The 24,691-nt window shown below is 39.1% G+C and overlaps 1 pseudogene; it reads left to right on the top strand.

Annotated features, from left to right (window-relative positions):
* Window positions 1–16,459: 16,459 nt before the first annotated feature.
* LOC141511971 (proteasome subunit alpha type-2 pseudogene) overlaps window positions 16,460–24,691 on the top strand; it is a 31,150-nt pseudogene continuing 22,918 nt past the window's right edge.

Genomic DNA, 24,691 nt, shown 5'->3' with positions numbered 1-24,691 from the left:
CAAGGCTACACAGCTAGGTAATTATTAAATATCTGAGGTCAGATTTGAACTCAGGTACTCCTGACTCCAGGGCCAGTGCTCTATCCACTGTACCACCTTGCCGGGTTTTTATTTACAACGCCGGCTTCTTTATGCTAGTCCGTCCTCTTACTCACCAGTCCAACACGTGATGAGTCTTCGGGGTACCTCCGGCCCCCACTCTTTGATGGGGGAAGAACCAGACAGAGTGCCTGAGGTGGATAATGAGTCTTTATTCTTCTGTGATCACATTCCCGCTCCTTCCCCACCTCTCAGCAGACACTTTTATCCCCTCTGTCCTCCCTCCCATGAACTCTTACTCAATGAGGGGCCGAGTTCTGTAACATTCCCTTATAAGGTGATTATGTTTCCCCCGCTAAGCGACCGCCAAGCCTCTTCCCCCCGCCCCCAACATCTCCCCCTTTCTGTTTTACAAGGTTATCACTTGGTGTGACCTTAAGCGGTGCTGAGTTTAGCCTTAAGCGGTGTCATTTCTACTGGCCTCTGATAGCCGGGGGCGAGGAACCCTGTCTTAGGTCATCTCCTTCAACCCAGGACCTTGCCCGTCCTAGGCGCCCGACACCCTCAGGGCCTGTCTTAGGTGGCTGGGTCAGGAGAAGTTGCCCGTCTTGGGGTTTACCTCGTCTTACCCCTAGGTGTCACATGTCATGCATGGCGGCTAGCCAGACTTGGGGATCCTCCCCCGTCTCCATGGCCATGAAGGCTTTCTGAGTAAGAAGCATATAGCCCCTCTGTCGCCTAGCTAGGCGGCAGAAACAGACAACAAGTAGGGTGATTCCCAGAATCAGCGTCCTTGTTCACCCTCAAGGGGGTATCCTCCCGCCATCTGGCAATCCCTCCATGGTATGGGATCCTCGATGTCTTCCCCTGTGGCCACACATGAGGGGCCCCACCGAGGCAGAAGGGAGCCCCATCGATGTATTGGTCACTAGCAGGCGAGGGTAGATCGGGGAGTTCCGTGCTACCGGAAGGGGAGAGGGAATAACTCGGAGTATTCCCCATGTCGGATTTCCTTCAGATGGAGCACCTCCAAGGATCCCTACGACGATCAGAAGGCCTGAAAAAGGAAGAAATTCCTCTCACCCCGTAGGGTTGGGCATTAATCAAGGTCTCTTATCTTGTAAACAGGGAGCCATCTTTCTGGCTCTTCTATCTTATCCTCGGGATGAAATGACAGGTGGCCCTGTCTTCTGTTCTTTACCGTTACAGGGCCATGCCAACCTCCCTCTTCATCTCTCCACATGACTTTAGAGCCTGGTAGGGCCTTGGTGGGAGAGGGCAGGAGTGTTGGTTCTTTCTTAGCATGTCCTTTTGGGGAGAAAAATCTCTGGGCGGCTGTAGTGCCGTCATCCCTGACTTGTAGGAAATTCATGGTAAATAGTACCTGAGACAGGTCTGAATGGGTCAGTGACCTGCCAACTCCCCCTTTCTGTTTAAAGAGCGTAGTTTTGAGTGTGCGATTTGCTCTTTCTACCAAAGCTTGGCCAGTGGGATTGTAAGGGATCCCGGTGGAATGGGAAATGGAAAATTCTTTGCAAAAGGAAGCAAAGGCTCTCGAGGTGTAGGCAGGCCCATTATCGGTTTTGATAGCCGAGGGGACGCCTAAGACAGCCATCTGGGCATATAGATGTGAGAGAACGTGTTTAACCGCTTCTCCTGGCTGTAGAGAGGCGAAGGTGAAGGAGGAGAAGGTGTCCACCGAGACATGGATGTACTTACGACCCAGGTGAGTAATGTCCATCTGCCAAAGAGCATTGGGGCCGTCCCCATGTGGGTTAGACCCCTCTGCGGGGAGGGCTTGTCTAAAGGGAGCACAAGAAGTGCAGGAGTGCACAATTTGGCGAGCCTCCTTCCGGGGAATGCTGTATAGGCGCCGGAGCGACCTGGATGACAAGTGATACTTACCATGTGCCAGCTGGGCAGGTGTGGACAGGTTTAACAAGAGAGCCCTATCTGCCTCCGAATTGCCCTGGAATATGGGGCCGGTGGAAGAAACGTGAGAGCGCACGTGAAGAACAAACAGGGGGTGGTTTCTATCACGGAGGGAGGATTGCAGCTGTATAAGGAGTGGGCTAATGGAAGAAGTCGAGGAAATGAAGGCATCTTCTAAACGAGGGATTAGCATGGCACAATACATACTGTCAGTAATAAGATTAAAAGGGGTGTCTCTGTAGAGACGGAAAGCCTGAAGTATAGCATATAGTTCATTCTTCTGAGTGGAGTCAAAGGGGGTATCAAAAATCCAGGTGGCGGGTCTAGCAGGGTCATGGACCACAGCACGGCCCAACCTGGTAGCGTCAGTGAAGACATTAGGGCCGGTCACTGGTTCTGGGGACACTAGAGGGCGCGGGCGGGAAAGGTGCAGTTCAGCGAACACTCTAACCACGGGAGGTGGCGTGAGTCTGGTCTGAGAGAGGGTAGTCAGGACAGTGGCCCAAGCGATAGATCTATCAACTAGCGAGTGGGTCACCTCCTCTGGGAGGGTAAAGTTGAGGACAGGCAAGAGGCCAAAGAGACGCTGGCATCGCTCTGAGGCCTGAAGGCAAAATAAGGCCAGGGCCTCCCACCGGTCCCGGATGATGCTCTTAGTGGACCGGGGGTATAGCCATTCAAGGCATCCATGTCTCTGGAATAAACATCCCCAGCCCAGGGAACTGTCTTCCAGTGTGTGGAAGAGGACAGGCGACTCCGGGTCGTATTGAACCAAGAAGGAAGAGGTTCTGCGGAAAATTTCCGAGAGCGCCTGTCTTGCCTGGGGGGTCCAACTTCTAGGGGATGACAGATGGGAGTCGCCTTTAAGGACATCATATAGAGGTTGCATTAAGGAGGATGGGAGGGGCATAGCGGGACGCAGCCACTGTATGGCGCCAACAAGCCTCTGAAAATCATTAAGAGTAGTGTATCTCTCGACGTTGATCGGAGGAAGTGCCCTACTAATCTTTCCCGGAAAAATCCTATGCCCCAAGTAATCATAGGGGAAATCCATCTGTACCTTTTCCGGGGCTATGTGAAGCCCCTTCTTGCGGAGGACATGGGTGGTGCGTTGCAAGCAAGCCCGAGCCCCCGTCGCAGAAGGTGCTGCAATCAAGATATCATCCATGTAATGTATGAGCATGCAATTCGGGAATTCTTTTCTGATAGGATGTAGCAGAGTATCCATGTAAAGCTGGCACAGGGTGGGGCTATTGGCCATTCCCTGAGGTAGGACGGTGAACTGATAACGTTTACTGGGGGCTTGGAAATTGATCGCGGGGAGGGAAAAGGCAAATTTTTCTTTGTCCTCCGGGTGGAGGGGAATGCTATAGAAGCAGTCTTTAACATCAATCACTATAATAGTCCACCCTTGCGGGACTGCAGTGGGCATAGGGAGACCAGGTTGGAGGGTCCCCATGGGTACCATGTTGGCATTTACTGCCCGAAGATCAATCAACATTCTCCAACTCCCCCCTTTCTTTTTTATGACAAAGACGGGGGAGTTATACGGGCTAAGGGATGGTTCCACTTTGTTCTCGCGCAGGAGGGTCATTACTATGTCTGTGAGGGCGATGAGCTTTTCTTTTGTCAGGGGCCACTGCTCAACCCAAATAGGTTTCTTATTAATCCATGTTATTCTGGGGGAAAAGCTCATCTCTAGAGTGGCCCCAATTAATTTCCCCGCAGGCTATCAGGGGTGGCAAGTGTCAGGTTAAGCTGGCTCAAGATATCTCTACCCCATAATGCATAAGGGAGGTCGGGTAGGCACAGTGGGGTGAAGAGTCCAGATTCTTCCAAAGCTGACCACCGTAAGGCGTGTGCTGCTTTCATGGCAGATCTATTGCCCCCCACCCCCGTCACTGCTTGAGGGCTCTGTAGGAGTGGCCACTCACGCCTCCACTGTCCCCTATTTATGACAGAGCAATCGGCTCCAGTGTCAATTATCCCTTCGAGCTTCTGATTTTCCACCGTGACGGTTAACAGTGGTCGCCCAGAGCTGACCGGGTGGACCCAGTTCACATGAGCTGGAGGGGCCCGCAAGGGCAGCGCCTTTCCTACCTCTTGGCCCTGTTTTACCAAGGTGGGAAAGGGGTGGGGGTTTGTGACCCTTACGGATGTGGGACTTCCGGGACCAAAAATGACCTGGGTATGGGTGACTAAGTCCACACATCTCTCAGCCCCTGTGATGAGCGCTGGGAAAATATTTAGCTCGATGGGAATCATCGAGGTTTCCCAAGGCCCGATCTCTCTCTGCTGTGTCCCTTCTCTATAGTCAACCCTCACGGGGATAGTCACAGTAATGGGGCCGCTGTCTTCGAGCACGGGGGGGGGGGGGCCCCGCAGCTGGGCCCCTCCCTTTCCCTTTTCCCGACTTCCCTTTGGATCGGCAGAACCTGGCTATGTGACCTGGCTTTCCACAGGAATAACAGGTCAGAACTGAAGTGGAGGGGGGCCGCTGCCTGCACTGTGCTTTGAGGTGCCCTGGCTTTCCGCACCCAAAACAGGTGGGTCTCACCTGCATACCGTGAAGGGCTGTCAGGAGGCTATCCTCCCGGTTCTCCATGGCAGTCACTAAGGCTTGAATTGAATCCTCGCTGGGCATGTCCAGCAATTTGTCAACAATTTCTTCTAATGAAGCGTCAGGGGAAAGGCTGCTAATGGCTGCGATCCCTTTGGGGCAAAGACCCTCTTTAATCAATTGTCTCATAAGTAGATCAGATCCCGGGGTGTCTCCCATTATACGAGTCACTGTCTCTTTAACCTCGTTCACAAATGAGAGGGGTGTCTGATCTGCTCTCTGCTTCAGCCCAACCAACTTCTGTGTGGCTCTCCCCCCTTTCATGGCTCCAATCTTATCCCAAGCTGCAACATGTGTTTCTTTAACAGTCTCTAGCTCAAACTGGCCATACCGGGCCTGAACAGCAGGGTCAGTATAGGCTCCAGTTCCACACAGGAGGTCAATGGCTAAATCCAGGGGAGTATAACCCCGGGATTTTGCCAGCTTAGAGGCCTCTCTGCGGGCCTGAGCCTTAAAAGCTAAATATAAGGAGGCATCCAGGCACGCGGCTGCAATTTCGTCAAAGTCAGCAGGGGTCCAAGGGTGCGTAGCAAAGAGGTTTTGCATCAGTCTTTTTACATAAGGGGAGCTTGGGCCGTATTTAGTCACGGCCTCCTTAAGTTCCTTAAGCATCTTAAAAGGGACAGGGCGGTAGTCTCGGGCTCCGGTAAGGGGGTCCGTAAATACCGGGTAGAGGCCCCAGTCATCCCAGTCCACCTCCTCCCCTTTCTCTATTGCTATGGAGGCACTGGTGGCAAGTAGGCCGGATGGGCGGAGCCCTTGAGGGGATCTCTGAAGGGCGGACAAGGAACACGGGGGATTTTTTGCCTCTGTTTCCTGGCTGGGCCGCCAAGCCTGGGGCGCGGCAGCTGTCCAATCAGCGCGGACTTCTCCCTCCTCGTCAGCAGCCTCCCGGTCCCACCTACTCACGCTCCTCTTCCTGCCACCCCTGAGGACTGTTTGCACCCCTCCCTTCCCGCGCTCGGAAACTTCCGGCCCTGAATCTCTAAGTGTGCCACATTCATCGCCCTCCCCCTTTTCATTCTGTCTCGGTAAGGAGGGGCATGCGGCATTTTCTTCTCCCTGGGGGCCTTTTGTTCCCCCATTGTTTCTTCTAAGTTCCTCCCATGGATACAGGGGAGGGGGTGGCCTTCCCTCTTCCTCTGAGCTCTCTGAATCCGATCCCGCCAACGAGCTACCCACCTGAGTGCTGATTGTTCGTGCCAAAGTCACCTTCTGGGGATGCAGGGCTGCATCCACTATCTTATACACTGTAAAATCCTCAGGGGTCAGTTTTCCCGGGCAGGTGTCATCATAGGAGGCCATCTGCTGCCCTACCACCTTCCATTTATCTGGTTGGATCCCACTATGTTGCACCCAGGGGCAGATGTTCCAGATATTCTCAACAAAAGCACGGCACGTCTTGATAGGTAATTTACAGCCATGCTTAGCGCAGAGTTTATAAAGCTGCACTGCAACGACCTCTTTTTCCTCCGGCTCAAAGGCGGGAATACTATTCCGGCCCCCCATGCTGTCTACTAGCCGAGGCTGCAATCCTAACAGGTGGCAGAACTGGAAAGTTCCCGTTCGGCAAAAGAGAAGGAGGCAGCAGGGCACAATCAGACAGGCCAGCACGGCAAGGAGCGTGATTAGAGCAGAAGGAGAAAGGGAAGGGAAAGGAAGCATAGTCAACACAATAGGGATATGTCCCTCAGGCAATATCTGAGAGTAAACGCCCTCTCCTTCCTCCCGGTCAGAAACGACCGAGGCTGTCTGGAGAATCCGACCAGCAGATTCAGACGTTCCCTAGCAAAATCAGGTCCCTGTTCCGGGTGCCACTTGCCGGGTTTTTATTTACAACGCCGGCTTCTTTATGCTAGTCCGTCCTCTTACTCACCAGTCCAACGCATGATGAGTCTTCGGGGTACCTCCGGCCCCCACTCTTTGATGGGGGAAGAACCAGACAGAGCGCCTGAGGTGGATAATGAGTCTTTATTCTTCTGTGATCACATTCCCGCTCCTTCCCCACCTCTCAGCAGACACTTTTATCCCCTCTGTCCTCCCTCCCATGAACTCTTACTCAATGAGGGGCCGAGTTCTGTAACATTCCCTTATAAGGTGATTATGTTTCCCCCGCTAAGCGACCGCCAAGCCTCTTCCCCCCGCCCCCAGCACCACCTAGCTGCCTCTAGTTGACGTTTGTTTATAGCATTTTTGAACTTTTGTTTACAATTTATGTGGCATACATTATGTAATAATTTTGTTTCAAAAAAAGACAAGAAGGGGGATGTGTTAGGGACTGTTGTATGTGGAAGCACTGTAAACTATCGCCTGGTGTCCTTGAGCACCAGAGCCTTATTTTACTAAGTGCCATGGGAGTGGAAGTAGATTAGAGCCTGGGGAGGTATTTAAGCACTGGTATTTGGTTCAATAAATGGAGACGTAGGAGACCTTGGAGTACTTGGGATTGTCATCCTTGTCTTCCTTGTCTCCTGCCCCTCCAATGCTCACCTGGGGAAGATTGAGGGAGTCCAGAAAGGGGACTCAACCCTATGGCACCCCTACAGGGACAAGAAGGTGGCATTATCTGAGTGAAGTCCGCTATAAGGATACAGCAGATACAAGCAAGAGCAGAGGACTCTGGAGAAAGGTAGCAGGTTGATTTGTTACTTGATTTTAATCAAGGAGGTGTAAAGTGAAAGTGAAAGGACAAATGGTATTCAACATTGAGGAGTCAGTGGGAATTAGTCTCCGAGGCAGTGCCCCAGGGGACAGAGCTTCTTCCTCAAGCAGCAGTCTGTCCCCGAGTGCCAGTGCCATGAATAGGATGTGGGGAAACCGGCTTGCTATTCTTTTTGGTCATGGCTGCCTGCCTGACTATGCTGTGCACTCTGGGCATGACCTAGGCGCCTGAACCTACTACCAGCTGCAGAGACCTCTGGTCCCCGATGCAGATCCTGATGCAGACCCTGATGCCTATGATGAATTTCACTTCAGAAGCCACAGCATGTTTCACTTTCCAGCCTACAGCCAAGTGCACCTCAGCCATTACTCGGGCAGCAGAGGGCTGTGAATTGAACACTAGCTGCTCTTCCTCTGTTAAGAGCAGAAATGTCACATGCTATTGGACAGGTTGTAATGGTACTGACTATTGTTCTGAAAATGCAACAACTCCAAATTGTGTTGTCAACATCTTAAATAATTAAATAATTGCAAATGCTTCCTCTCATTCTCTGCCATTCCCACCCTCTGCCGGGGCGGGCTGGGGGGGGGGGGGCTGCAAGGAGAAGGAAAATATTCCTTTTTTGGAACTTTGAAATTCAAGCTGATGTCTCAGATGGAATGCAGGCTTTGCTACAAGGACAAGACCCCCCCCTCCAAAAATTATCCTAGAAATAAAGGGACCCCTATGCCTTCTTCCCGGTTTGGGGAGGGGGTAGAGTTGGGCAATAGGCTATTGATTGGGAAGCTTAGTGGTTCAATTAGTTAAGAAAAAAAGGGGAAGATTTTTTTTCTGGGATTGGGAAATTTGGATTTTGCCTTTCAAATGAAGCCTGTACCTTTGACTAATATTTTGGTGTGTTATGTGTGTATGTGCATATTTGAACATCTATAGAGCATTTTACATATCTCTATAGGCCTGGAGAGGTGGGAGCATGTTTCTGTATTTTGAGATCTGGTAGTAGCCAGGTTATCAATCTCAGGTTGGTAAATATGACACAAGAGAATTGTTTTCTGTGTCTAAACTCTGAAATAGGTAAAGTTAAAAGTTACTCCTTTTATTTTGGATTTTGAATTTGATGGCTTTGAAAGGATTTTTGTTGGCAAAAGAAAAAACTTTATAATCTTTGTCAACTGGGGATAAAATGTATTTCAAGGAATTTGGGAATATTGGCTTTTACTATTGTTTAATTGACATTTGTTTATACTATTTTTGAACTTCTGTTTACAATTTATCTGGCATTCCTTATGTAATAATTTTGTTTCAAATAAAAGACAAGAAGGGGGGATATATCAGGGACTGTTTTATGTGGGAGCACTGCAAGCTATCAGCACCTGGTGTCCTTGAGCACCAGAGTATTGTTTTACTAAGTGCCACAGGAGTGGGAGTGGATTAGAATCTGGGGAAGTATTTAAGCACTAGTATTTGGTTCAATAAGTGGAGACCTTAGAGACCTTGGTGTATAGGGAGAAATTTGTTTTCCTTATATCCTGCCCCTCCAATGCTTGCCTGAGGAAAGGATAAGAGACTTCAGAATGGGACTCAACATATGACATCCAAGATAGGATGCAATTGTCTAAAAAACTGGAAAAATATTAATTACTCCTGGGTAACTGAGACACTATAATACAGATTACAATTCCACCTGTTCATTTGCTTATTCAATGCTATGCCAATTAAACTTTCAAAGAACTAGAAAAAAATAAAATTCATTGTGAAGAATAAAGGATCAAGAATATCAAGAGAACCATTGAGAAAATGGCCTTGTGGTACCAAATTTTAGATTACATTTCAAATTTTAGATTATATTTCAAAGCATTATTCATCAAAACAATTTAGGACTGACTAAGAAATAGAATGTTGCATCAGTAGAATAGATTAGGTACATAATACACAATAATAAATGACCATAGTAATTCGGTATTTGATTAACTCAGTGACCCCAACTTTCAGAGTAAGAAGTCCCCATTTAACAAAAATTTCTTTGAAAATTGGAAAGCATTTTGGCAAAAATAAGGCATGGACCACTATCCCACACCATTTACCAAAATAAGGTCAAAATGGATAAATGCTTTACATGGAGAACTCAAAAAAACATGTATCTGTTAAATATATGGATAAGGGGAAATTTTCTGACTAAAGGATATAGAGTATCATGTAAAGCAAACTGGATCATTTTGATAATATTATATATATGTATATATATGTAAATATATATATATATATATGTGTGTGTGTGTGTGTGTGTGTGTGTGTGTGTAATTTACAATGATTGCTCATATAAATAGAGAACTGAGCTGAATTAAAAAAAAAAAAAACTTAAGAGCCTTTCCCTAACAAGTGGTTTTCAGAAGAAATCAAGGCTATTAATGGTCATATAAAAATATTTAAAATCATTATTGATTAGAGAAATGAAATTAAAATAACTCAGTGGTACCACTCACACCTCTCCTATTTTTTATTTCTTTTTTACAATTTTGCAAGGCAAATGGGGTGAAGTGGCTTGCCCAAGGCCATACAGCTAGGTAATTATTAAGTATCTGAGGCCGGATTTGAATTCAGGTACTCTGACTCCAGGGCCAGTGCTCTATGCACTACACCACCTAGTCACTCCTATTTTTTTTTAAATTTAAGTATTTTATTTATGTGTTTTTCCAACTATATGTAATCGTAGGTTTTTTTTGCCAATCATTGGTTTTTTGCAAGGTTTTGAATATTACAATTTTTCTCCCTCCCATCTTTCCTTCTCTCCTCTCCTGACAGAAAGCAATCTGATATAAACTCTATATTTATAAACAAGGTGAACATAGATGGATATTAAACATATTGTGGGAGAAGAATTAGATCCAAACAGAAGAAAGAAAAAAGAGAAAAAAATTACACAATGTATGACTTTTAAACATTGAAAATAATAAACTTTGATCTTCATTTAAACTACATAGTTCCTTCTCTGAATATGGATGATATTTTCCATCAAAAATTGTTTAAAATTGTCTTTGATTATTGTACTCATGAAAAAACAAGTACATCAAGTTTGCTCATCACCCCATATTGTTATTAACATGTATAGTGTTCTTCTGGTTCTGCTCATTTCACTCTGCATTCATTCATGCAAGTTTTTTGATGTTTTTCTGAAATTTCATCCATCATGACTTCTTATAGAACAGTAATGTTCCATTACAAACACATACCGCAATTTATTTAACCATTCCTCAATTGATGGGTATCCCCTCAAAATCCAATTCTTTGCCACTACAAAAAGAGCTACTATAAATATTTTTGTGCTTTTGGGTTTTTTACATTTTTCATGATCTCTTCAGGTTATAGACCCAGTAGTGTTATTGTTGGATCAAAGAAAGGATAAGCACATTTTTATTACCCTTTGGCCATGATTCTAAATTGTTCTCCAGAAAGGTTAGATCAGTTTACAACTCCACCAACAATGTATTAGTGTCCCAGTTTTCCCAAATCCCTTCCAAACTGAGCATATTTCTTCCTAGTCATACTAGCCAATCTGAGATCACACCTCTAATATTGACTAACATGACAGAAAATGAAATTGACAGATATTAGAAAGGGTGTAGAAAAGTCAGGATAGTAAAATATTTCTAACAGAATTGTGAACTAGTATATAATTTTATCCCAAAGGAGGATAAAATTGCATGTCCTTTGATCAAGCAATACTACCATTAGATGTATATCCTGAAAATATCAAAGAAAAAGGGAAAAGGACAAAAATATTAATAGTAGTTCATTTTATGATATTAAGGAATTAGAAATTGAGTCAATGGGGGTGACTAGGTGGGAAGTGGATGGAGCACCTGCCTTGGAGTCAGGAGTACCTGGGTTCAAATCCAGTCTTAGACACTTAATAATTACCTAGCTATGTGGCCTTGGGCAAGCCACTTAACTCCATTTGCCTTGCAAAAAAAAAACCTAAAAAAATGAAATTGAGTCAATGCCCATTAGTTGGGGAGTGAGTGAACATGTGGTTTTATATGATGGAATACTATTGTGCTATATGAAAATGATTAATAGGACTGTTTTAGAAAAAAAAATCCTAAACAAACCTGGAAAGACTAATGAACTGATACAAAATGAAGTGAATAGAATCAGAACATTGCTCATAGTAACAGCAATAGTGTAAGGATGATCAACTGTGAAAGACATTGATGTTCTGAGCAAGACAATGATCTAAGGTCATTCCAAAGAATTCATAATGAAAAATGAAAAATCTCCAGAAAGAATGCTGATAAATTTAGAATAAGATTGAAATATACTTTTTAAATTTTCTTTATTTTTCATTAATTTTGTCTGCTTTCTTTTGTAGCATATCTAATATAAAACTATTGAATACATGATTTCACATATTGCTGTTGAATTGTTGCTTTCTCAAGCATGAAGGAGGGATTAGAAGAGAGGAAAGAATTTGGAATTCAAAAATTTTTTATTGATGTTTTATTTTTCCAAATACATGTTATGAAAGTTTTTTCAACATTCTTCCATATTTATATGTATAGTTTTAAGTTACAAAATTTCCTTCTACTCTCCCTTCCCACCGCTTAGTAGCGAACAGTCAGGTTAGCATTGTACATACATATTCATCATTTTTGGTATGAAGAATTAGGATTAAGGGAAAGAGATACACATAAGAGATAATTTTTATAAAATGTCATCAGATTCTGAAGGTTTTTTGTTTTGTTTTGTTTTTTCTTCCTCTGGATGGGTATAGCATAGTCCATAGTGGGTCTAATACAGTTTTCCTAGCACTCTGAACTGCTGAGAGGAAGTACATCCATCAAGGTTTATCATTCCATACTATTGCTGTTAATGTGTACATTGTCCTTTTGGTTCTGTTCCCTTCCCTCAGCATCAGATCCTGTAAGTCATTCCATGCTTGTCTAGAATCTGACTATTTATGGTTTTTTATAGAATGATAATATTCCATAATATTCATGTACAATAGCTTGTTTAGCCATTCCCCAATTAATAGGCATTCCCTCAGTTTCCAGTTCTTTGTCACTACAAAAAGAGCTGCTATGAATATTTGGGAACATGTGGGGCTTTTCCCTTTTTTATGATTTCTTCTGGATATATGCCTAGAATTGGAATTGCTGGGGCAAAGGGAATGAACCATTTTGCTATTTGGGCATAGTTCTGTATTACTCTCCAGAATGGTTGGATCTGTCCACTACTACATTAATGTCCCAAGCTTCTTACAACCTCTCCAACTTTGATCATTTTCCCTTTTTATCATCTAAACCAATCTGATAGGTGTGAGGTGATACTGCATAGTTGTTTTGATTTGCATTTCTCTAATCAATAGTGATTTTTGAGCATTTTTTCATATGTTTTATATATATATATATATATATAGTTTAATTTCTTCATTTTAAAACTGTCTATTCATATTTTTGACTATCAATTGGAGAGGAAATCAAAATTTTAAAAACTTGCAAAATTGTTTATGTATAATTGGGAGATATTTAATGACATAAATAAGAATATATTTTTTAAAAGATGCTTAAGACTTTAGAAAGTGCTATTTTAAAAACTCAACATTAAGTGTCAAAAAGAAAACTTTATATAGAATTTAAATAGAAATTAAATAATGTATGGAAATTTGTATAGAAATTAAATAATGTTGATGTATAAATTACCATTAAATTTTCAGTCATTTTATATCCCCCTCAAGAATACATTTTATATTTTTTATAGACATACTGTACTTAGTCCTAAACAGATGAGTTCCTCAATTTATGTTAGCTTCTCCACTGAACTATTTGGCTTTCATATTTCATTATGATGTAACTATACATTTGATTATGTACAATTTTTATTGTTATTCAGTTGTTTTCCATGATATGTGACTCATTGTGACCCCATGTGGAGTTTTCTTGGCAAAGATACTGGAGTGATTTGCTGTTCCTTTCTTCATTCCATTTTGAAATAAGGAAACTAAGGCAAAAAGGGTTAAGTGACATGTCCGTGATCACATACCTAGGAAGTATCTGAGGTCAGGTTTGAACTCACAGAGGAATCTTCCTGACTCCAGACATGAAATTCTATCCACTGTGACACCTAACTGCCCACAAATTTCTTTTTTGGTGAGTTCTTTTTAATTTTTGAAAATGAAGATTTTGTATAGTTAATTTCTAGGTAGTCTCTTTGTTTTCAAGTATTTAATATTTTAAAGATAAACTTGACAGTATAAATATTATCTCAAGATACTAAGACTCTGTGGTCTCTGACTTCCATTAGACCCACTCATTTTCTTAATGAGTTTCTATCTCTTTAACACCAATTCAATAAGTACACTCTCTATGTGGTAAGCATTGAAACTACTAGTTAAAGATGGACAACTTTCTTCCTACAAATTACTCACATAACTGAGCACGGGGCTACAAAAGTAAAAAAGATTTGATGAATCTGGATTAATTTTGACAGCATTTGTAGAGCAGAGATGAAGAATGGAGTGGTATCCTGAAAAAAAATAGAGAGACACAATTTGGGTGGGAAGTGAAATCAGTCTGAAGGGAAGATACTTTACAGCTACTTAGAGAATTGAATAGGAAGTACATCAGATTTTTTTTCAAATCAAACATATAATAAGATGGACAGATTATATTTGGGATAATATTTGGAGCACATAGAATAATGTCTGTCTCATAGTTGGTAGACTATATAAATATTTATTTCCTTCCCATCTTCTTCTTTCAGGACAATCAGATGTAAGTTTAGCTGGTTAGAAAAGAAATGCGTATATAGACACATAATTAAAGATAATGAATATATGAATTAAAAATGTGTTAAATGTTAACTTATTCAACTTTGTGATAAACACCTGGAATACAAATACATAAGCAGGTCAGACAGTCAAAGAGCTTCTAGTGGAGAAATAACACAAAGGTGGGGCAGAGTGTGGTGTATGTGGTCATACAACAATATAATTTGGAAATGTCTAATAAGTGATACAGATGCCTGGTTCAAGGCAAGATAAAGCAACTAAGCTCATCTGTCAGAGTTCAGTAAACAGAGAACAAAATCCTGCAAACTGTGAAAAGGTAATGAGAAAATGGGACTTTGTATATAGGACATGAGTAAAGTAATTGGAAGTATTTGAATCCTAGAATTGTAGGTTTTGAATGAACTTTGGACATTTCCTAGGAAAATTATCTATCTAATTAAAAGTTACCATCCGTGACAAATGATTGGATACTTCAAGGATTGGAAATCTATCTATGAGATTGTAACATTTCTTTATTTTGGGGGGTTTTTTGCAAGGCAATGGGGGGTTAAATGACTTGCCCAAAGTAGGTAATTATTAAGTGTCTGGATTAAGAGGCTGGTTTTGAACTCAGGTCACGTCCTCCTGACTCCAGGGTCAGAACTCTATCCACTGTGCCACCTAGCTGTCCTTATTGTTACATTTATAGAAAGTTCTAATCTTTAGAATCTTTTAATCTAATTTTTACATTGAATCAATATATATTTTCTTGAAATTTTATTTTTACATTTACATTTGCTATCCACAGTTTCACAGAATAAACTGAAATATTTTACAAGTGCACTTCTTACAATATTTGAAATATCAAGGCAGCATAATGAAGATAGTAACATTAGTATCCTTGAGATTTAGAGTTGTAATAATCATGACTCTAATGACCAAAAAGTAGTCGTTTGTATTAGGTAAGATGAGCAAATAAGAACCACTGTTAACTTTAACATATCATTTTCAAAACTTGAATTATTTAGTTCTTGATCAAAATATTAAGCAACTATGATGAAAAGACACAATTTTGCAAAATGCTTGTTAGATAAAATGACAGAGTATTGATATTGATTTGGATAGAGGAAAAAGAAATCAAAGAAAATGCATCAGTTTAAAGAATCTCAGAGCTGGAGGAAACCTCAGATGTTATTGAATCCAATCCATACCTGAAAAGGAATCTGTTTCTGTAGCATCCTTCATAAATGGTCACAAAGTTTTCATTGGAATTCTTCTGGTGAGAGAATATCCACTGTTTTATAAAATAATTTTTCTCCTCAGATAACTCTAAACATCTAACTATTACTCCCAAATTGGTCTCATAAAATCTAACAAGACACATATACTCCCTATGTCATTTCTTCAAATACTTGAGAACAACTGTCATCATTCCCTAAGTCTTCTCTTCTCCAGGTAAAATATTCCCAGTTCCTTCACCTAATTAATTGTTTCTTAAATCCAAGTCAAAGTCCTTAAAATAAATTTCAAAAGGTTTTATATAATAATTTTATCTGTACTATTACTATGTGTTAATATGGAAAGAACTTGTCATCCTCATAATCTAAACTAAGAAATGGTTGAAATAAGTGAATCATCATTTATGATATAGCAATCATTTTTGTTATGATTAATAAACTTCTCTTATCATTGGTTTGGTCTTTATTAAAGTTAGCAAATAACATGTAATTTGTTTGAAATAGGAGAAAAAAATTACTCTTGACCTCCAAAGATCTACTGCTTAAATTCAAAAACCCTTTGCATTAAGAATTAAAGACCAGGACTTCTGGCCAGGATGGGAGAGAGAAGCCAGGCACTCTCTTAAGGTCTCCTGGATTTCTCTCAGAAATAATATGAAATAAATTTCTTAACAGAAATTTGATCAACAAAATCCAGAAAAAGAAGCTAGGAAAGAACATTTACCAACAAGGTCTTTCTCTAGAGAGCCAGGGTAAGCTGGGGCCAGAGAGCCAAGAGCCATCCCAGGGGTGATGGGGTGTTATTTGGGAATAATCCAAGATTAGCCACAGAGGCTTTGGCTGTAGGAGCTGTGGTCTGTGGAACCCCAGTGGGACTGCAGGGTGAATTCCAGCACAGAAAGTTGCAGAGTGCAGCTGGACATGAATCCACTCAGCTCAACTGGTTGGGAGGATTGTAGGCTCCATACTTTCATTTCAGCTGAGTCCTGTTCCCAGAACACATACATTAACCGCACCCCACCCCCCACCCCCAGGCTTAGGTGTGGGAAGCAGAGCTCCCTCAGAAGAATAGGGAGATTAACATTCTTATACCAGGACTCAACCCACATTGTTCAAGGATAACAGTATACAGCTGCACCCACCAAGGGACAGGGCCTTAAATCAAGGTCACAGACACTCCAGAGAAAACAACTAGCACCCTAATGGCGAGTCCACTTGCAGTTATGAAATCCAGTGAGTAAAGCCTCTAAGGATCTCAATGCCAAACTTCTGTGAACCAGCCTCTCCCCAACACAAGATCTTAGGAAAATGAAGAAAGGCCATTAAAATGGGGAAATGCGGGGGGGGGGGGGGGGGTCCATAGAAAACTACCTAGAAAGAAAGAATCTAACTCAGAGATACCTAGAATTTCTGAGGAGAATATGATTTGGTCTCCAGTCCAGAAAGACTTCCTTGAAGAAATCAGGAAGGAGCTTCAAAATCAATTCAAAAATTGGCAAAAGAAACTCAAGAGAAAATTAAGACTTAGAAACAAGTAAACAAATCCTTGGAAAATACAATTGGAAAAATACAAAAAGAAAATAATTCTCTCAAAACTTCAATTGGGCAAATGGAAAAGTCTTCATAAATAGAATTATCCAATTGGAAAAAGAGTTGCAAAAGGTAAATAAAGAAAATTCTTCTCTAAATAAAGAATGGATTCTGTGGAAAATAATGATTTTATGAGACAAGAAGAATATGTTAAATAAAACCAAAAAAATGAAAAAATGGAAGAAAATGTAAAATACCTCATCAGCAAAACCACTGACCTCAAGAATAGATCCAGAAGAGATGACTTAAGAATCACTGGGCTCCCTGAAAGCATTGAAGAGAGAAGAAAAAAAGCCTGAGACTCAATATTACAGGATTTAGTGATCGAAAATTGCCCTGATATGGAACCAGAGAACAAAAAAGTTATTGAAAGAATACATCGATCCCCTCTGGAAAAGGATCCCAAAATGAAAACACCAAGGAATATTGTGGCCAAATTCCAGAACTATCAGATAAAAGAGAAAATCCTTCAAGCAGCCAGAAATAAAGAATTTAGATAACAAGTAGCCACAGTATTACACAGGACCTGGCTGCATCCACATTAAGGGATCTAAGGGCCTGGAAAGTGATATTCTGAAGACCAAGGTAGCTTGGAATGTAGCCAAAAATTCACTATCTGGCAAGATTGAGCCTTCTCTTCTAGGGGGAAAAGATGAACAATTAATGAAATGGGAGACTTCCAACTTTTCCTGATGAAAAGACCAGAGCTAAATAGAAAAATTGAGCTTCAAACAGGACACTCAAGAGACACATGAAAAGGAAAAATAAGGGTAAAGAAAAAAAGTGCTATCCAATAAAGTGAAACTGACTCTACCTGGGAGAAAGATTATTATGAATTTCAAGAACTGTAACTCTATTAGAGAGAATATACTTAGCCAGAAGTAGTGGACACTCATGATTTATCTGTGACTCTGATAGAATCCAATAGATGGGAAAAATGGAGGAGGTGAGAACTGCCTGAATCTTACTCTCATCAGATTTGGCTTAAAGATAACATACACAAACTCAGTTAAGAAACTTATCTTACCTTTCAAGTATTAACGGGGAAAGGGGGAGGGGGAGGGAAAGAGGAACTAAAAGAAGGTATAAAGGGAAAAGGAAAAGAAAGGGGAGGGGAGTTAGATACAAGGGAGAAAACATATTGAAGGTGGTAGTATTCAAAAACAAAATACTGGGAAATATGGATAAAGTGAAAACAGAGGGAAAATATAAACAGAAGGAAGATAGCAATGAGGGCTATAAATAGTAATTATAACTTTGAATGTTATTGGGATGAACTCTCCCATAAAACATAATCAAATAGCAGAGTGGTATTAAAAACCAGAATCATACAATGTGCTGATTGGAAAAAATTCAAGAGAGATACATACAGAGACGAAAGGTAAAAGCTTAGAGCAGAATATATTATGATTCAGCTGAAGCAAAAAAAGACAGGGATAGCAGTCCTTATCTCAGAGAAAGAAGCTGCAAAATAAATCTCATTAAAAGAGATAAGGAAGGAAATTATATCCTCTTTAACAGTATCATAGACAATGAAGCAATTTCAATACTAAATATCTATGCACCAAATGGTATAGCATCCAAATTCTTAGTGGAGAAGTTGAATAAGTTACAGAAAGACATAGACAACAGATCTCTATTGGTGGGAGACCTCAACTTCCTGCTCTCAGATTTAACTAAATCTAACCATAAAATAAACAAGAAGGAAGTTAAGGGGGTGAATAGTTTGTTAGAAAACCTAGGTATGATATACCTTCGGAAGAAATTGAATGGGGATAGAAAGGAATATACTTTTTTTGCATGTAGTACATGGCACACACAAAAATTGACCATGTACTAGGGCATAAAAACCTTATAATCAAATGCAGAAAGTCAGAGATAGTGAATACATCCTACTTAGATCATAATGCAATAAAAATCACATGCAATAATGGGCCAGGGAGAGATAGACCTAAAACTAATAGGAAACTTAAATAACCTAATTTTAAGTAATGAGTGGATCAAACAACAAATTGTAGAAAGAATTAATGAAATCATCCTAGATAATGATAATGATGAGACAACATACCAAAAGTAATGGGATACAGCCAAAGCAGTTGTCAGAGGACATATTATATCTTTAAATGCTTACATGAATAAGAGAAAGTGGAAATCAGTGAACTAAACATGCAACTAAAAAAATTAGAGAAAGAACAAGTTAACCCCCCTGACTAAATATCAAGTTAGAAATTTTAACAAATAAAAGAGAAATTATTAAAAATTGAAAGCAAGAAACTATTGAACTAATAAATAAAACTAAGAACTGGTTTTATGAAAAAAACAATAAAATTGATAAGTATCTTGTTAATTTGATCAAAGAAAAGAAAGAACAAAACCAAATTGGTAGTATCATAAATGAAAAAGGTGAACTAACCACCAATGAGGAGGAAATTAAAGTAATAATTTGGAATTATTTTGCTCAACTTTATGTCAATAAATTTGACAATATAAATGAAATGGATGAATATTTTGAAAACATAAGTTGCCCAGGTTAAATGAAGAGGAAATTAAATGCCTAAATAACCCTATCTCAGAAAAAAGAAATTTAACAAGCATTATTGAACTCCCTAAGAAAAAATCTCTAGGGCCATATGGATTCACAAGTGAATTTTATCAAACATTAAAAGAACAATTGGCTCCAATTCTATATAAATTCTTTGAAAAAATAGGTGAAAACAGAACTCTGCCCAGCTCTTTCTATGAAACCAATATAGTACTGATACATAAACCAGGAAGAGTCAAAACAGAGAAAGAAAATTACAGACCTATCTTCCTGAAAAATATAGATGCAAAAAGCTTAAATAAAATCTTAGCAAAACAATTACAGCAAGTTATCACTGGGATAATACACTATGTCCAAACAGGATTCATCCCAGGAATGCAACAAACCATCAGAAATCATATAATTATATCTATAGATGCTGAAAAAAACCTTTGACAATATACAGTACCCATTCCTACTAAAAACACTGGAGAGCACAGAAGTAAATGTATTGTTCCTTAGAATAATAAGCAGTATCTATCTAAAATCATCAACAAGCAATATATGCAATGGGGATAAGCTAGAGGTATTCCCAATAAGATCAGGGGTGAAAAAAGGATGTCCATTATCACCATTACTATTCAGTATTGTGTTAGAAATGTTACCTTCAGCAATGAGAAGGAAAAAGAAATTGAAGGAATTAGAATTGGGAAGGAAGAGACAACACTCACTCTTTGCAGATGACATGATGGTATACCTTTAGAACCCGAAAAAAATCAATTAGCAATTTTAGCAAGGTTGCAGGATATAAAGTAAACCTTCAAAAAATCCTCAATATTTCTATATACGAGTAGCAATATAAAACAGAAAGAACTTGAAAGAGAAATTCCATTCAAAGTAACTTCAGATAATATAAAATGCTTATGAGTCTACCTGCCAACGCAGACTCAGAAACTTTATGAAAACGACTACAAAACACTTCTCTCATAAGAAAATCAGATTTAAATAACTGGGAAAATATCAACTGCTCATGGATAAGTGAGCTAATATAATGAAAATGATAATTCTACCTAAATTAAAATACTTATTTATTGCCCTACCAATTAAAATTCTAAAAAATTACTTTAATGAGTTAGAAAAAAATTGTAAGTAAATTCACATGAGAAAATAGGAAGTCAAGAATTTCCAGGTATTTAATGAAAAAAGTGAAAAAGAAGGTGGTTTAACACTACAAGAACCAAAATTATATTATAAAACTGTTAATTATCAAAACTGTCTGGTACTAGCTGAAAAATAGAATGATGGATCACTGGAATATACTAGGTGCAAAAGAGACAGCAGGAAATGATTACAATAATCTTCTATTTGATAACCCCATGGAGTCCAGGTTTTGGAATAAAAGCTCTCTGATAAAAAACTGTTGGGAAAATTGACAGAATTTTAGTATGGCAGAAATTGGATTAGACTCACACCTCACACTCTTTACCAAGATAAGATTAAAATGGTTACAGGATTTAGACATAAACCCAATATTTTAAGCAAACTAGAAGATCAAAGAATAGATTACTTGTCAGATCTATGGAAAGGGAAGCAGTTTATGACCAAGGAAAAAGTGGAGAATATCATTAAAAGCAAGCTAGATGATTTCAATTACATTAAATTAAAAACCTTTTGCATAAACAAAACCACTGTAACCAAGATCAAAAGACATGTAGTAATTTAGGAAACAATTTTTACAACTAGTATTTCTGACACAGGATTCATTTCTAAAATATATAGAGAATTGAGTGAAATTTATTAAAAAAAACCCACACCATTCCCCAACTGACAAATGGTCAAAGGATATGCAAAGGAAATTTACAGATGCAGATATCAAAATGATCCATAGTCATATGAAATATTGCTCAAAATCATTACTGATTACAGAAATGTAAATGAAAGCATCTCTGAGATACCACCTCACACTTTTCAGACTGGCCAATATGGCCATAAAGGTCAATGATCAATATTGGAAGGGATGTGGGAAATCTGGGACACTAATACTTTGTTGGTGGAGCTGTGAACTCATCCAACCTTTCTGGAGAATAATTTGTAATTATGCCCAAAGGGCCACAAAAATGCGCATACCCTTTGATCCAGCCATAGCACTACTGGGTCTATACCCTGAAGAGATTATGATAAAGGGTACAAACATCACTTATACAAAAATATTCATAGCAGTACTCTTTGTGGTGGTAAAGAATTGGAAATCAAGTAAATGTCCTTCAATTAGGGAATCACTTAACAAATTGTGGTATATGTATGTCATGGAACACTATTGTTCTATTAGAAACCAGGAGGGATGGAATTAAGGGAAGCCAGGAAGGATTTGCAGGAACTTATGCTGAGTGAGATAGATGAGCAGAACCAGAAAGACATTGTACACCCTAACAGCAACATAGGGATAGTGATCAACTTTGATGGACTTGCTCATTACATCAGTGAAACAATCAGGGACAATTTTGGGTTGCAATGGATGATACCATCTGTATACAGAGAATGAATTGTGGAGTTTAAACAAAGTACAAAGACTATTACTTTCAATTCAGAAAAAATATTATCTTATGTAATTTTGCTATCTCTTATACTTCATTTTTCTTCCTTAAGGGTATACATTCTTTTTCATCACATTCAACTTAGATCAATGTATACCATGGAAACAATCTAAAGACTTGCAGACTGCCTTCTCTGGGGGGGGGAGCAAGATTAGGGGAAAAATTGTAAAACTCAAAATAAGATTTCTTTAAAAAAATCACTTGTACAAAAATATTCACAGCAGCTCTGTTTATTGTGGCAAAGAATTGGAAATTGAGTGAATGTCCATCAATTGGGGAATGGCAGAACAAATTGAAGCATATGTATGTTATGGATACTATTGTTCTATTAGAAACCAGGAGGGATGGGAATTTAGAGAAGCCTGGAAGTATTTACATGAACTGATGCTGAGCGAGATGAGCAGAACCAGAAGGACATAGAACATCCTAACAGCATCGTGGTGTTGATGATCAATCTTAATGGACTTGCTCATTTCACCAGTGCAACAATCAGGGACAATTTGAGGATATCTTCAATGGAGAATAATCTGTATCCAAAAAAAGATTTGTGGAGTTTGAATAAAGACCAAACACTATTACCTCCAATTTAAAAAAAAAATCTTATCTTTTATGCAATTTTACTATCTCTTATACTTTATTTTTTCCTTAAGGATATAATTGCTCTCTCAATACATTCACTTTGGATCAATGTATAGCTTAGAAACAATGCAAAGAATATCAAACTGCCTTTTGTGGGGGGTGGGGGGAGGGAAACAAAATCAGGGCAAAAACTGTAAAATTCAAAAATAAATAAATTTATAAAAAAAGACAAAAAAGAACTAAAGAGCAATGATCCAAAGTTAGCATGAGAGGAGAAAAAGGCATATAGCTAAATGTTTCAAAATCATCAATCTAGAAGGAAATACAATGATGCCCAGTTATATATTAAATAAGATTTCATGGAAAGGAAAAATTCAAAAATTAGAAATAGAATTTGAGGTAGGGAATAAGTCATCTTAATATAAAGTTTCCCTAATTGGCTTTATACCATTTTCGAAAAGTCTAGAGAATGTCACTCAAATCTTGAGGAGGAAAAACAGGGGTGAAGCATATGACAAAATGAGCTGGCAAATTCATTCTTTTTTTAAAAATAAACAGCAGCACTCATTTCACAAAACACTGTTTATCCTTCAAACTCTAGAAATTAGTACTTCTATCAGAAAAGGATATAATTTTGTAGATTAATGGAATTAAATGTTTTATGAGAATTGATATAATTCAAAGAATTACTGGGAATTACTAATTACCTAATTCTTTATATTAAAGATTATATGAGCAAGTTAAATTGAAAAATCAGGCTGTTGTGAAATTAATGTGCCCTACTCATCATAATGCAAAATGATTTTCAAATTAGTAATATTTGCATTAGAACAATTAAGGAGTTTCTTGTTATTTATTGGTTGTATGATAGAAATTAATAAAAAACGCTTTTTATTGATTGGAGAAACAGAATATGTGGAGATATTGAGTGTTTTGTCTAAAATTACTTTCTAAACTTTAGGTGAAATTCTGAATTTGCAGATATACTTTGATTGGACAATTGATTAAATTCTTCAAAGTTGTACATAAATTGAGTATTTTAAGCAAAATATTTCACTTTATTTCTGGCTTTGGTTAGAGAAGGATCATTGGTTTCACTGTGAAAAGAGGGAAGATAAACTGAATCTGACAGAAGGGGATTTTATCATGTGTCAAGAACTTTGGAGGGAAACAGCTGCTTTGTGTTGGACCACTCCATTCTAGAAGAGTGGAAAGTTGGAAATTATTTGATATTTGTTCTAGATTTGGAGATAGAAGATTTTAGAGTGTTCATAGAATAAAAGGATAGGTTTCTATGACCTGATATTCTGCAGTGAAAAGCAAACTGTAATATTTTCAAGGAAAGATATTATGAAGAGAGTAAGAGTAGTTTTTTCTATTTAAGTGGAAAAGGGACATTATATAAAGAGCTGGATGGGAAGATGTAGAGAGTTTACCAACTGACTTAAATAAAAAATGGCATGTACAGAGAATGGAAAGACAAGGACTAGAAGATGAACACAAAAAACCTATTATAGTCCCATAAGAATTATGTCAGAAATTCTAAAGCACGGTGGGGGGGGAACCTATACTTTCTTAAGAATTTTGTTTTGATCTTTGCTATTATCAATGAATAGATGAGCATCTATAAAAATTGTCAATGGTTTTACAGTGTTTTAAGACTGCAAAATACTTTGCAAATATTATGTTGTTTATTTGCACAGTTGAACTGGGGGAAAATGATGTTTATCTCCATATTATAGATGAAGAAACTGAGAAAGACAGGGTTATAAGTCCAGTAAATATCCGAGACTAGATTTGAATTCATATGTTTCTGACTCCATTTTTCTATTATTTTACTGTACCACACATTGCTTCAATGTATGGGAAGATACTAATACTTGTAGAAGAGAAGAACTTCTTAATTTTTGTTTACTGTTTTCTCTGCTAAGCAGTATCATCTTTATTTTAGAAAGAATAGAACAAAATGTTAAGTATGGAGCTGATAAGGAAAGAATTAGTAAGAGATAGCTAGTTGCTTCTAACGATTTAAAGTGATCAAACATAGAGGAAATATATTTTGTTAATGAAAGAGTTAGCAAGTACAATAACTTTAACACTGTCAATGTACTTTTAAAAGTCTTACAAATCAAGATTTCTGAGATGGTAAA

The sequence above is a fragment of the Macrotis lagotis genome, chromosome 2 (assembly GCF_037893015.1).
Source record: "Macrotis lagotis isolate mMagLag1 chromosome 2, bilby.v1.9.chrom.fasta, whole genome shotgun sequence".
In the NCBI taxonomy this organism is placed as follows: Eukaryota; Metazoa; Chordata; class Mammalia; order Peramelemorphia; family Peramelidae; genus Macrotis; species Macrotis lagotis.
Note: the sequence above shows the minus strand (reverse complement) of the source record. Positions and strands in the feature narration are given on the sequence as shown.